The following is a 15676-nucleotide window of genomic DNA, read 5'->3' on the forward strand; positions in this document are numbered from 1 at the left end:
CCCTTGATCATGTTCTCCACAGACTTGGCAGCCCAGATAGCTGCCTCTAGAGTAAGTGCCTGACGTACTGGCACCTCGTACTCCCATGGAAGTCCCTTCGCATACCGATCCACCTTTGTCAGCTCGTCTGGAACGATACGCAAGGCAAACTCCATCTTATCGGTGAAGTTATTGGTGTACTCATCAACTGACATGCTACCTTTCGTCAATGTCAAAAACTTATTCTCCAACTCCAACAGATTTTGAGCCGAACAAAACTTGCGCTTGAACTGCACCAAGAATTCTGCCCATGTCAATTGCAGTGGCTCATTAGGGCTTAAGGTCTTCCCTAGAGTGTTCCACCAACGAACGGCTCCACCTCGGAATTGACGCACGGCATAGATAGTTTGCAACTTACCTCTGCAGCCACAAGTCATGAAGGCTAGCTCCATTTCGGAGATCCAATCCATAACCCCAATCGGATCCTCCTTTCCATTGAAGGTCGATGGTTTGCAAGTCAAAAAGTCCTTGTAATTGCATCCCATTCCATCATTCCTTCCTTCATGGTTATCTTGCCTAACTATTGGTGGGTTGGCTTGACCAATAGACCCACTGAAGTTTCCACCTTCCGAGTGCCCTTCATTCAGATCAGGCTCTTCCACACGAATCGACAGTTCTTCACGATTTTGTTGAAGCAACCGTCTAGTTTCCTCCATCTGACGATCCAGCATCGTCTGAATCATCAATTGCACACCAGCCATGGTTATTGGCTCAAGTGCTGCTGCTACGACAGGTATTGGCTCAATCACTGGTGGTTGATTCCTGTTTTCGTCAGCATTTCCAACTCCACTTCTTGTTCTCACCATTTTGATCTACACACCGAATAAGGTGAAATTAGATCCTCAATCACGATAGATAATCAAATCATCCTTATCACTCCGAAACGTTTACATGCTAGTTCTAATATCGTAGACGTACGCTTAGAATCCTACACACATAAGGTTTCTAGATCCGGTCGGCAACAGACCATAGATCCGAACAAATAATATCATATATATGGCAACATATAACATTTAGCACATAAAAGCATTTTAGGCAACTTTCCTAAAATAAACTAGTGCTCGTGTCTAAATCACAACAGACACACATCTCAAAACTTCACTTAGCATTCTAAGTTTAAGTCTAGAAATCCTACAAATTCCTAGTTCGCTTAAACTAATGCTCTGATACCAACTGTGATATCCCCAAAATCTCGGCCAGAAAAGACCGATTTTCATTTATGCTTTTAAATATTTTCAGAGTAAATCCTTTTGATTTGAAAGAGTTGCGGAATTTGTTCCCAAAAACAAAACATGATAAAACAATGTTTACCGAAGCATTTCATAAAAGAAATGTATTTTCATTATAATCAAAACTCGGGGTGTCATGTTCCGATACAAACCAATAAGCATAAACGAATACATTACAAGTCATATAACAAATATAAACATATGCAGACTTGTAAACAAAACAACTTGATGGTTCATCCATCTCATGCCCTTCCGCCACTTCCTGTAATACAATTTAAAACTGAGTGGGTCAGGCTTGGGAGCCTGGTGAGCATATAGGGTTTTCAACCCACAATAAATATCATATTTAATTTTCACCAACCAACAATAACCCAATTACCCATTCCCGTTATTCTCACTTTAATGTCCCTAAAACAACTAACATAAGGGACCTAGTCTAAGAATATTTCATCGGGGCGACAACACATGCTTCGGGGGTACCTCAGCAATATATGTCAAATAAGGCAACCATGAGGGGGATGGAGTAAAGCGAATGAACACCCAAGTTCATTAACACCTACAGGTGGCGAACCTGCTAATGTTTCCACAAGACTGTCTAGAATAGCCAGTGGTCGTCATCTAAACTCCGCTAGATGACTCAATCAAACAACAACGAGGCCTCTCATCTGTTTATTACACACCAACTGTCTACCCATGTTCTACCCAACATATTAGTAGATAAAAATATACATTTGTATACATAGTTTAAAGAAAACCTGTATAGCATGCTTTAATCAACACATATATCACATAACAGATGAGGCACACACACACATAACACAGATCTCATAAAGAAATAAGCAGATCTATAAGATAGAAGAGAGTGAATACTCATTCACACATAACACAACCAAATATATACACATAGCACGTATTTTTATATAAAATACTTCGTATTATTGTATTAGAAAGAAAATAACTACACACTCACACTTATAAACAACAATATAATTAATACACTCGAACCAAACTCGTATTATTATTGTGTTTAAGAAAGTTAGTATACACTCACTTGATCAGAAGATGATCCGACAGCACTACGGCTTATAGAAGTAGTAATCCACAGCAGATCTGGAAGATCTTCACAAAAATCGAACTTCTCGTGGGCAGAGCTTCGACTCGGGAACCGCACTTCTCGGGATCTTTGGGATCTCGGGACTTGCCTCGGGGCTAGAGTATGATACCGGGGCTTCGGGATAGCTTCGGCACGAAAAACGATGCAAAAGACTAGAGAGAAGAGAAGAAAATGAACAACAAATAAGGCTGTCTTCGGATCCTTTATATAGAGGCTGGAGCCTCGGAGTACGCGGGGCGTACAGGGCTCCGAAATCGTCATTGCATGCGTCATCCGAAGTGTCGACACTATCAGAGTACGCGATAGCGTACTCACGTACGCGGGGCGTACTCCGGATCACACCGGTGACTCGGCTTCGGATAAGGCTTCCGATTTTGAATTAAATATAAATACAAAATGATTAATAAACTTCGGAAATTCATAACTTCTTCATACGAACTCCGTTTTCGACGTTCTTTATATCCACGGAAAGGTGAGACCACGCTCTACGACTTTCGTTTAGACTCCGTAGGCTAATTTTGACTTTATTTTTAATAGGCCGCGACAGAAACTTTCGTTATAAATTCATAACTTCTTCGTTTGACGTCCGTTCTCGCCTAACTTTTTATCGCTTCGATACCAACAATGAGATCTTCGATTCTCATTTAGATTGCTTCGGCTAACAACCGCTCGATCTCAAATCGAGTAAAACAGACTGTATACCGCTAAGCCGGAACTTCGATAAATCATAACTTCCTCATACGAAGTCAGATTTGGGCGTTCTATATATAATTGGAAACCTCGTTTCAATTACTACAACATTAATCAAATATATTAAGTTTATTTTACACTTAAATTTTGACGCTTATTTTTATTCTTAATTAATCAAACCATATAATTAAGCAATTAAGCACAAAACACAAAATACTCAAATAATACAATCTTATTACTTCAAAATGGGTTACAAAGGTCAACCTAGACTATTACATTGCTACAAATGGCAAGCCCGAAACACAGGCGTTACAGTTGGAGATGAACAAGAAGTCTTTGGGATAAAAGATGACCTTCAAGAAGATAAGGAATAGGTGTTCACAATTAATAAAGAGAATGAACTAGAAGAACTGGAAAAGCTTATGGAAGAAGAGATAAAGGCAGTTCATCAAGTCAAGAGGACAAAACCAAGGGCATCTGTTCCGTATTTGATTGAAGTCATAGCTTACAAGAGCCCGCCTTCTTGGGTGAGCGAAGAGGACGAGTAAATGACAAGTGATGAAGAGGAAGTCACTTCAAGAGTAACAAATCCAGTGGTGAAAGAGGAGGAGAATGCTATGGAATGCAAGGAACAAACGAAGGGAACAAAACGCAAGCTTGAAGAAAATGGAAAAGCTAAAAAGGAAAATTCAAAGAAGGCGTATAAAAGGAGAGTTCAAGCGTACAAACGGCGATTCAAGGAACAGAAGATCCTGGTGGTAGACTCTTCCGAAGATTCAACATAGGAGGCACGGAGTCCAGCTCAAGACTCCAAGAAAAAGAAGCGCTTCTCGGGAGGCAACCCGAGTTCGGTTTGCATTTTCTTTTCTTTTAGCTTTTAGGAAAGACATCAATTCATCATCTAAAAACTGATAATTGGTAAAGAATTAGCTGTGGGGAACTTTAAATAATGAATGATATGCAAAGTAATTAATTAATATGATAGAGTTTATTAAAAATTTTGCATTTGGCAGTTTCCACGACGTGGGCATAGCCAGCCACGTCGTGGGTCGAAATGAAAACACGGGACTATAAAGCAGACTTAAGGTCCACGACGTGGGCATAGCTAGCCACGTCGTGGCCTTTAAAAATCAGGGGGGACCATTTTCTTAAAACCCTTTGACCAATAATTCTCATTCCTCACTTGGAGACTGCCGCACGAACGGGAACATCATAACCCCACAGCCAATTTCTTAATCTACTTCCAATTTCCTTACAAGATCTTGCCAATTAATCTACTTGGTATGTGTTTTACTCATTATTTTGTAGTTAGTTCTTCCAATTTCAAGTTTTCATGGTTAGGGTTTGTATGATTCACGAAATTGGTTGAATCTAGTGGTTGATTTTAGATTGCATGTCATTTAAATGTCCATAGGAACAAACCCCAAGCACTAATTTTGGTAGAAATCGCTTATAAAAAGACCGATCCAGAAGCTGTTTGCGATGAGGCCCACGACGTGGCATAGCCTGGCCACGTCGTGACTTCTGGCAGACCCATTTAATATGTTTTAATGCTTTGGATGTTTGTTGCTTTGGTTTGCTTTTGTATGCAGACATGGGACCACGATGAGCTGTTCCACAGGAGGAAAACCCGATAGATGTAGCAAGCATACATCCCTTATACCAGTTTCCTCAAAACATTCCCCGACCGTTGCTAACTACGTACGAGAATCGGCTTGGATGGCTGTATAATAGGGAGTTTGCAATAGCCCCAATTATCGATTGAGGATGGCTTGGTGGAATGGGAATGGTAGCTGAGTTGGAACGTTATTGGTCGAAGACTTATGTTGGAGATCAATTTTCGTTCACTTGTCACGGGTGGAGGAATTTATTTGTCATTCAAGAACCCGTGTACCGGGAATTATCGGTGGAGTTTTTCTCTACCGTATGCTTCGAGGAACGCACCCTTGATTTCACCTACAACCGGGCACTTGTGTTTCGTTTGGGTGGTGTATATCGAGAGTGTAGTCTTCGGGAATTTGCTTGGCGTATGGGGCTCTATACAGAAGTGGAGACGCAATCCCCATTTTTCATTCCTTTCTTGCTTGGATGTGTTCGAGATTTTGCTCCCGCTACTTTGGATGTGCAGTTCTGGCGGGGCATTTCTCACCATGAGTACAACACTCGTGACTCGAGTGAGTCACAAATTTGGAATCCTGTTTTCCGATTTTTGCACCGCCTTATCACTTTTTCAATAAATCACAAGCATCATGGTGATAAAGTCCCCATTCAGAATCTATTTTATTTATGGACTCTTATTACCCCGGGAGTTTGTTGTGATTTACCTTATATGTTGGCGAGGTTCATGGGGAAGAAAGCGGCCAATTCTAGGTCTGGGAGCCCGATTACTGGGGGGGGGGGGCATTTGGTTACTCGCCTGGCTAGGTCATATCATATTTTGACCCATGACTTTGTGAGGAATCTTACTCGATTCCCGGACACAGACTTGACCATTCAAGTCTTGGGTGTTATGCGAGCGGTGGTGAATATCGGGGGTCGTTTTGTTATACCGCCCGATAGATGACGAGCAGGAGGAGGTGCAGCCGGGACAGCAACCACCAGCCAGACCGCGGCGTCGGAATGTGCGGGCTAGAGGTGAAGTCGAGAGAGAACGTGCTGCTTCGCAGTATGTACAGGGAGTGCCCACCGACCCTTTTCAGAGTCGGGTGGGAACGTATTTGGATAATCTACGGGGGCATGCCATTTGCCATACCCAGCTTACTGAGGGTATTTATTCGCATTTGGGTGTGACCCGACCACCTTCTACGCCACCACAGTATCCCTATTTTCCGACATGGGAGGAGCTATGGCGTCCGCAGAATGATGGGGCAGGGCCAAGTGGAGCACAAGATCAAGATGATGATTGATTTCTTTTGTTTTGTTTTTGAGTAGTTTTTTTTATGTTGAATTTGGTGTGTGATGTAAAACATTATTAAACTATGATGTTACTTTTTAATTTCTTTTGGGTTGTCCTTTTTTTTTCAGATTAGCATTGGAATTCTAAGGAGCATAAAAGGTTAACTTTCGAGTCGTGTTTGTCTAGTCAAGGAAGCTTAGAGTCGTGAGTCGGAACACACAATTCAAGATAAGTGTGGGGTGTATTAGGAGAGAGGTTATAGTTGGGAAATATATTTGCATAGCAGTGTCTGAAACCATTTAAAGAAATTCAGCATTTTGGTGTTCACGGTTTCAACCCATATCACGACGTGGCCAATTACCTGCCACGACGTGACCCAGTTTATCATTGCCCACATTTTTCCTTACAAATACCCACTTTGAAGAATTATAGTTTCGAGTCATGTTCATGGTTTATTTACGTATTCAACCAGTTCTACACCAAGTTTCTATTTTTGGAAGTCCAATCGCACGTTTTCCACACTTTTGGAGATGCTCACGCCACTATCCCAGGGGAGTTTGTTCCCTTTTCTCCCTTTTCTTTAATTTTGATTTATTTTTATGAATACAATGAGGGCATTGTATGAAATAAGTGTGGGGTAGGGGTAGAAAAAGTAAGTTGCTAGAAAATCATAGAATTTGATAGTAAAAAGTGAAAATTTTGAATAAATTGAATCTAGTAATAATAATTTGAGCTATAATTGCTAGGATTATTTGGGATAATCCGATGAAAGTTCAAATGTTTAGTTGAGCCAATACACGTTATATTGCATTTGTGGCCTCCCTTATTTTAGTGAAATCATGGAGCAAAAACACAACCCCGCTTGGTTTGAGGGATGCAATATGTTTAGCAGCCTAAACCTGAAATGTATCTAGGAAAATTATTATCATTAACCGATAAAGGTTGAGGTTGAGCGCCTCTGCTTAAGCATGTAGGTTTTGAGTGAAAAGAAAAAAAAAGTGAGGTACATGTAAAAAACGAAAGAATTACGAGAAAAGTGTGAAGAATTTTGGAGCAAATAAAGTGAAGATCAAAAGATCAAAATTCCAAGAAATTCAAAAGTTGAAGATACCAGAAATCAAATCAAATAAGGTGGTGAATTCAAAGAGATCAAATGTCAAAGAAATGAAGAATTCCAAAAGAGCTCTATAGTGGTATCAATGATTGTAATTCTAGATTATGTATGCTTAGGTTGCTCAACTAAAAATATCTTGAGGATAAGGAGGTTTTCTGAGGATGGATTCGGAGGGTTGCATAAAATGAGCATTGTTCGGAAAAAGGGGGCGAGTGTTTATGAAGATTGTGAGTATTTAAAGTATGGGGGGTACTTTAGGAAAATTTAAGACACAAAAGCATGCGTTGAGGTCTTGGCATAATGGCTGAACTAGAGTTGGATTGTTCTGTGTGGTGTTAGTAATTAATAATTAAGTTTAAATTTGCTTGAGGGCAAGCAAAACCTAAATGTGGGGTATTTTGATATTGCCATATTTATACTTATTTTTAGGCAATATTTAAGTACATTTTTATTAATAAAGTGGTAATATCTTTAGAATAATGATACTTATGACTTTCAATTGTTATTTTCAGTCAATCTAAAGGATTTTCGAAGAGAGGGACCAAAAATGCCAAAATCTGGAACATGGGAGGCTTGAAAGACAAGAAAATAATAAATTCATGATAGACACTCAATTCACGACGTGGCGATGAAGCCCACGACGTGGCACGGGTGTTCCAGAAGATAAACATCGCGACGCGGAGGATTTCCTTGAAGGATACGGATTGCTTGAAGCCCACGACGTGGCACATCTGGCCACGACGTGGCGCGGGTTTTTGAGGATTATATAAGCCCTCCTGATTATTACGAAAGGGAGAAGCTTTTGGCAGAAGAAAAGAGTTCCAGGAGACGATTAAGAACGAAAGAAAGGTTCTGGAAGAGGGTTTTCAACACCAAAAGAAGTAAAGGTTTATATTTTAGTTAAATAAGAACATGTCTTTCATTAGTTTTAGCTGTTTTGGTTTAGTTGCTATGATGAGCAGTTGAATCTAGCTACTCTTGTTTAGCTAGATGAAGCTTTGAACTTATGAATAGTTATATGCTTATGGATTGAGTTCAGTTGGTAAAAATTGCTTGTGTTTGATTTGTATAACCTAGCATGCTATTATTTGTCTATCTAATTGCTTGATTGCATGTTCTGTGTAGCTTAGTGACCATTAAACTGCATGAACCTGTTTACCTAATGATTTAGTGAACATTGAATTATTAGAGCTGGGATTGACCAATCTTAGTTAGTAATTAGAATAAATAAAGCTTAGCTGTGCCAGAGAACGTGTATTGTGACCATAATTGCGTTTATACAACAAATCTTACATAACATATTTACATTCATAATTAGTTTTGTGTTTAATTATGTGTGAACATACATGGTTTGACATGAATTAGTTAATTATTGGTAAGATAGAACTAAATTACTAATACAACTAAAAACCAACTTAATAATCCGTAATCATTAGTTAGCCATAAGGGAGAAGTGGATTCAAACTAAACAAGAGTGTGTTTTTATTTATTGAATTTGATTTAAGTTCATCTGATCTTGTAAAACCAGATAAAACCCCTTATTAAACTTGTTAATAAATTAGGCTAATTTAATAGTAAGTAAATTAATTAGAACACCGTTCCCTGTGATCGACACCCGACTTACCCAAGCTATACTGTAATATGACTAGGTACACTGCCTATAAGTGCATAGTTAGTTAAGTTTGTTAGGTTATAAATATTAAAATTAGTGAGTACTTTTGTGCACATCAAATTCCATGAGTTATCGCTATGAAGTGTGGAATGCAAAGCTTGATTCTCGTTTGTTTCTGATTTCCCATAGATAAATCAAAACAACACACAACGAAGAACGCTAACGTGCGTCTTCCTTCTTAGTAGGTAGCGGGAGGTCTTTTATTTTCTTCTAAAATTCCGTCTCATTTTTCTATCGACTTAGTACGTGCTAGGGTTTTTGGTTGTGATCGACGGGCACGAGACATAATAGAATAGCTGAAGAGGCTATTACAAAGGGTTGAAATCGTATGGAATGGAGATGATAGAGTTTAGCTTTCACCTTTGTCAAATCTTAAGGCGGAATAAGACTGTTGAGATTGAGGGTTTTTTGCTCCCAAAAATAGACCTTACAAAATCATTACGATCGAGGGCTCCATGACGCGGAACTAGGGATTCTAAGCCCAACAAGGTTTCCTCCTCTCCTTGAATTCACGTTTTCAAAACCTAAAAGGCAATTTAGGTTTCTATCTCCTATTTTAGAATTATCTTATTAAATCATCTTACTCTTTCACCCAGCTTGGCTACGGATTCCCGGTATGGCAACACAACCCTGCGACTCGTTACTCTCGAGCCTACAAGGGTCGTTGAAACCCTCAAGAATCTCACCACAAGGTTTCATGACTACAAAGTGGTTGATTTCGTGAACTTGTTACCCACTGCCAATGATGGAACCATCAGGCATTTATATATACAGATGAGTAATCAAATCTTAGTATAGTCATCAGTAAATACTTTTTTTTTCTGAATTACGCTGCTTGTAAATCTTTTGAATCTTCTAAACACAATTGATTTTTATTTCTTTACGCTCCTACAACTCGGGCTACTACTTGTTATTTTTGGTTGCTTTGTTACTAGATAAGACAACAACCTGGTAATCTTTGAATAATTAATCACCGCCTGTTTAGGGATACTTTGTGGTGAACACCAACTATTTGATAAAATGCCCCAATGAGTGACTCTTGTGTTTTAATGCTATATTATATATTTTGAGCAAGGAACTACACATGTTTTTATTAAATCTGAAGTGTAATGTACAATAGCAATAACATTGAGGTAGATTTCATGTACTGTTCTTTTATGTGTTATTGTGAGACATGAATTAACCTCTGAAGAATTACCTGTTCAGATGAGATCATTGACAATGCGGATAAAACGTTTTATGGTCAAAAAGGGAAATCTATTCTAGTCGTTCTCTCTAACAAGGCAACCTTAAAGTTGATGTAGGTAAGATTTTGACCTATCTATGTTAGAGTTTGCAGGATGAAACATTTCATAAGTTCAATTTTGACCTATCTATGTTACAGTTTACTGTTTTTGTAGCAGTCTTACTTGTGTTATCTGAACTGCTACTCGGGCTTACCTTCTCAGCTACATCCCTTGCATTTTTGTGGTCAAAAAGCTGATCCATCTTCTTAACCAGTACCATGTAAGTACAATTCAACTAAGGTTTGGGTGCAAAATACTATAAAAACTTTTTTGTGTGTGAACAACTCAATTGAAGGTTTGAAAGCTTTATTCATATTTATTTTCTTAATTTACAGCTGGTGGTGGAACTATGCTCATACCTTACCTTTGATTAAGTTAATCATGCAATGGAATGCAAAATTGCAAAAATACTACATTTCTATCTGTGTAATTTTTAATGACATTTTTTTTAAATAAAAGTAATAAAAATATCATAGTTATGATGATTTACTTGGATTATTTTAAACAACTTTTATGTTCAGTTTCTTATTTTATAAAAAACAAATTCGTTAAATATAACTAAAATAATATATGGAATAGCATTCAAGTTATATGCTTGATTGTTGAGGATTCTTGGTATCTACAAGAGCCACTATACATAAAATGGATAAAATGGGATTGTCTCAGTGGCTGCAGATTCCAATGTATGCTTGTTACGGAAGAAGAAAGAGAGACAGTCGACGATACAACTGTCAAATATCATGGAAAATGGCCACTCAGACGTGCCTTTAGGATTGAGGTGCATCAAATTCTTCTACATTACATCAACTCTTTGATAATTATTCATTCTTGATTCTTGAATCTTGATTTCAGGAAGTTGTGTCTGTGGCACTCTCTGCTCTTAATATTGTTGTTCAACCGTCTGAATCTAACTAATGACCACTTTACCCTTCTATTTAGAAACAATAAAACACCATCTTTCCCACTTAACATATTATGTTGCCTCTATTAGTATTAAAAAGAAACACTAATGTTTCTTTTCTGGACTGTCTGAATCTGAGTAAATTACCATCTTACCCTTCTATTTACAAATGAGATTAATATGCCTCTGCTATCATTAACTTAAAAATAAACACTCCTTTATATTAGTCCATATTAACTCAAAAAGAAACAACGTAAGTTTTCTTATTGAAATGATGAATGACCATTTTAGCCTTCAGGGATGTGGAAATGACATAGAAGCTAGATTACTCATCTACAGCAGTAGTTATTGGATTTTCTCTCATAGTATCAATACTAATAGCTTTCAGTATAAAAAGTGAAGCTACACGTGTCATGGTTGCAGCTCCTTTAATTGCCTTTGTAACTACCCACATTCTTTATTTAAAATGCTACCAATTTGACTATGGTAAGCGTTCATTTCCCCTCATAATACAAAAAGGAAAAGACCTTTTTAAGCTTTTTGACTTTTTAAACCTTTTATATACAGATTTAAATATGAAGGCTTGTGCTATAATGGGAGTAGCAGAGGTACTGATTTGGGGGGTATGGGCTGGAATTTCGAATCATCCATCTAAATGGAAGATTTGGGTTGTGACAATTAGTGAAGGATTAATTATTTTATTTCAAATTTATGATTTTCCACCCTACAAGGGTTTTTTGGATGCCCATGCTATTTCAGATGCCATTGTGGTTCCTGTTTCTTATATCTGGTGGAGCTTTATTCATGATGACAGTGAATATAGAACCAAAACACTCATGAAAAAAGCCAAGTGATATATCCAGAAGGGGTAAATTCTTAAATTTACACTCAACTTGTAACCTCATGTCTTTTTTCTTGTTCATTAGGGATTTAAGGTAGTCACGGTTATTCAGTTTTTGCTTGCGTGTTCGCAAGTTTTTCTTTTCTTTTTGTATTAAAAGTTGTGTCGTCTTTTTTTTTTTAATTTTTTTCCCAAGCGGTTGGTTTTTACGGATTTAGATGTTGGTGTCTGTACTGGTTAAATGAAGAGCTTCCTTTTGGCTTTTGTGTTATGGAGATTTTGTTGTGTTATTTCAGTTTTATCCAAGTGGTGGTAGTCGGGGACGACTATTAACTTGGCGGAGCTGTTGTGGTGGGATCTGATAGGCACACTAGGTAAAACACCACATTTTCCTTTATCCACCAGTTCAGTTAGAGGGATGATGTACTACAGAAGGGCTTTGAAGCTTCAAGCTTTCTTTGACATGGCTAATGAGCAAGGTAAGAATAAATATTTTAGAACATTAATTTTGGTTTTATAATTAAACATTAATTTCGATTAAAATTCTGTTTTATATCTGCTGGCAAACCTTGCAGAAATATTAGAAGGTTATAAAGCTATCAGCATTCCATCAGAAGATGAGAAGAAAAGTCAAAGCTCATTGAATGCTCGATTAGAGGCTATTGCTGTTAGTCCTTCAAATCATGAGACTTTTTTTAAGGACAAAAATGCCCTTGTTTGCCTAATATTAGATCCAAGCTGTTAGTCCTTCAATTCATGACCGAAGCAATTCCATCCAGCTACTCAGACTCTTCTTTCTTCTATATCAATTAGAGTCCATTCTTGAATCGGATCCTTTAATATATGTTTTCCATGCGCTACTACTATACCAAATCTTATGAATAAAATATTGTATCTTTATCTTCTACTTTTCATCTGCAAACAGTGATGAAGTGGGGTTTGTTCATCCATCCCAATTTGTTGCCATGAGTGACATTTCACAAGCTAATACTTCATATATGGATATGGATTTCTGGAGTAAAGATCACAAACTGGGCATCTTAACTGATTCAATCCACCCATTATACACTGCTGCTAAACATGCATTTATGCCTTCACAACAACAATATAAGATGTTGATTGGTTTACATTCAAAGAAAGTGGATAATATCTCAGCCACTTCATCTCTTCTAACTGGTCTTCAAAACGAACTAATGAAGCATAGCAGAGCACTTTTGCTGCTGAGTTGTGATTTTGGAACTGCATGGAACTGCAGGTTTCTTTATGTTTCTCTGATTCATAACATCATTTGCTCTTCTTTCTTATATCCCAGAAATATAGCTTCTCTAATGTTTTTATACTTTACAAAAAGGAAATTGCATTAAACAAACAAAACATTGGGCTATATCTAGTCTCTAAATGAATAAGATCATGAAGCCAATGCATAGTTGGGCCTCCAAGTTGACTTCTGGGCACTGAGTAATTCTTCTTAATTCTTATAAAAACATACAAATTTACATTGCAATGTAGTGGCTTCAACATGTTTTCAACTTCCCTTATTGTACCGTATTCGTCACCAACAATCAGTTTCCCTCCTTGCCTTATAATTCTATCAACTTTTACAATCACAGGTGTAATTTTACACTTGCAAGCAGGTTATAAAAGTTATATAACATTATAATCAATGATCTTAATACAAACTCATGTAGCTTTTGTGTGCACTGGAATTATCTCTTTGTTAGCATGGAGAAGAGATGGTCTGATGGAGGAGATTGTGTGCCTCAGGGTACCCTTCAAAACTTAATACAAACTTATGACAGCAGAAATTGCAGCCTCTGACAAGAGCAAACTCAGTTTGTGCTTCATGTTCATCTTTAGGGGCGAACGACAATGCAAGGGCGTTATCGTCAAAAAGGTACCCTTCAAAACTTGCTACACCACACTCTTCGCCTAAAATTATTGTACTCAGGCTCAGGCATTTGATAGCATATTATAAAAGATAAAATGCGATTATGCAAGAAATAGCATTGTAGTTTCCATTTATTTCCTTATAGCATTCTGCTTTGTATTTTCAAAATATTTTTTAGGGCGTTTTACTTTAATTTTTTTACACATTATAGCTATGAGTAATCTCTTGAATTATAAGGCCATGACGCGATTTTATACCATGTTATTGTCCATAGTCCATACACACTAAAGAATCTAGGATTTAAACTTAGATTAACATATTTTAAAAAATACTGGTCAACTAGGGGCTGATTTACATATCCAAAACATGTGTCCATGGATGCCTAATTTTGAGACTTTTTAGAGATTGTATGGAATTTTTAGATGGGCGCATGTTTTTTATGGGCTTGAACACACTTTGTTTGTATTAAACATATAAATTTTATTTAATTAAAAAATCCCAACTCCCAAGTTTAAAAAATGGTTAAGATGAGCTTTCACTTTCAAGTTTTGTTCTTTCATATTCACCAAAAAGCGAGCAAGCTTGGAGCCATAGGTAACATTTTGGAAGGTAGCTCTTACTTAGCGTCTTCCCTTCTATTGGGAGAAAATAACTGATGTTTTTATTTATCTTCTCCATCTTTCAATAACGTTTTTTTTATTTATGATAGGAGATGGGTGATCAAGATGATACTTTCATGAAGAAGTTCGAAAAGCTGTTGTTTCAGATTTAATTGTTTATTGTCTATCCTGTTCACAAGTAACATTACAAATTTTAATAAAAAATGCTTATTTTTTTTATTTATTCTTTTTTAGCAATTCCTATACTTTTAAGGTATGCTAAATTAGCAATAGAGAAAGGGCTTGCACAGGGTCGTGATGGATATTATATAAAACAATTTTATATGAACTATTTTACAAAGTTGAAGCTTTATATAAAACAACTTTAGTTGAAGCTTTACATAAGGTTATTATTAATTTTTTATAATATAAATAAATTAATTCCATTTTTACCCTTTTAAGTACTCTATATGAACTATTTTACAAACTTTACTTGATCTTTTTCAGGAGCATTACAACCCAAGATAATTAATTGTGGTGTGACTCTAACTGCCTTTGGGATGCTACTGAGGTTTGTAGTAGAAACGATGGTTGTTAGTTCTCTTATCATGACTTTGCGAGGTGACGTCCTTTGTATTCCAGTTATCTAGGTAAACATAACTTGTTTATTTATACATATACACTCTAGGTACGTAACTACTGAATCATTTTCATATAAATTCATTCAAACTATCACAACCATAATTGATCATGTCCTAAAACCCAGATTTGCTTGAAATATTATTGGTGGCTAATTCTTTGCAATGAAGGAGATAATTGATGAAGGAATTGAAGTGTTGGTCCATGACAATTTAAGTATAGCATCCTAGTCACTATTATACTGTAGGTTATATGCAAGAAATAGCAATGTGCTTTCATTTATTTTAAAGTACAATGCCCTAGTATAGCAACCAAATGTCTCATTTTCATTAATTTGGCTAAAAAAACTATTTTTATTGCCTATTAAGTCACTAAATTAACATTTTATGTTAAATATGTCACCATGCTTACAATTTTTTCTGACTTCCATTTTTTATAACATAATAAAACCTCACTCGCTGATGTCATCTTTTCTGACTTCCATTTTATTATATAATTTTTATTTGGGTCAGGAGGCTGTTGATGACAAAGCACCACAATCTGAAAGAGGCATCAAGTCACGTGCAATTCTTGGTAGACAGGTCAAAGGAATTGTCACAGAGCAGGTTGTTATAATGCTTCACATATTCAAAATAGCAATTTACTTTCTTTATTTTGTTTATTGTAACATTATATATTGTAAGAAATAGAATTGTATGACATTAAATTTTATGCAATGGATTGTATTTTTTTTATATGGTATTTTATTTCTATTATGAGACAGTAAAT

At 36.8% G+C, this 15676-nt stretch overlaps 1 pseudogene; it reads left to right on the forward strand.

The window, feature by feature from the left end:
• Positions 1-4858: 4858 nt before the first annotated feature.
• LOC111880994 (uncharacterized) lies at positions 4859-11795 on the forward strand (annotated as a pseudogene).
• The last annotated feature ends 3881 nt before the right edge of the window (positions 11796-15676 follow it).

Source organism: Lactuca sativa, chromosome 6, assembly GCF_002870075.4.
Source record: "Lactuca sativa cultivar Salinas chromosome 6, Lsat_Salinas_v11, whole genome shotgun sequence".
Classification (NCBI taxonomy): Eukaryota; Viridiplantae; Streptophyta; class Magnoliopsida; order Asterales; family Asteraceae; genus Lactuca; species Lactuca sativa.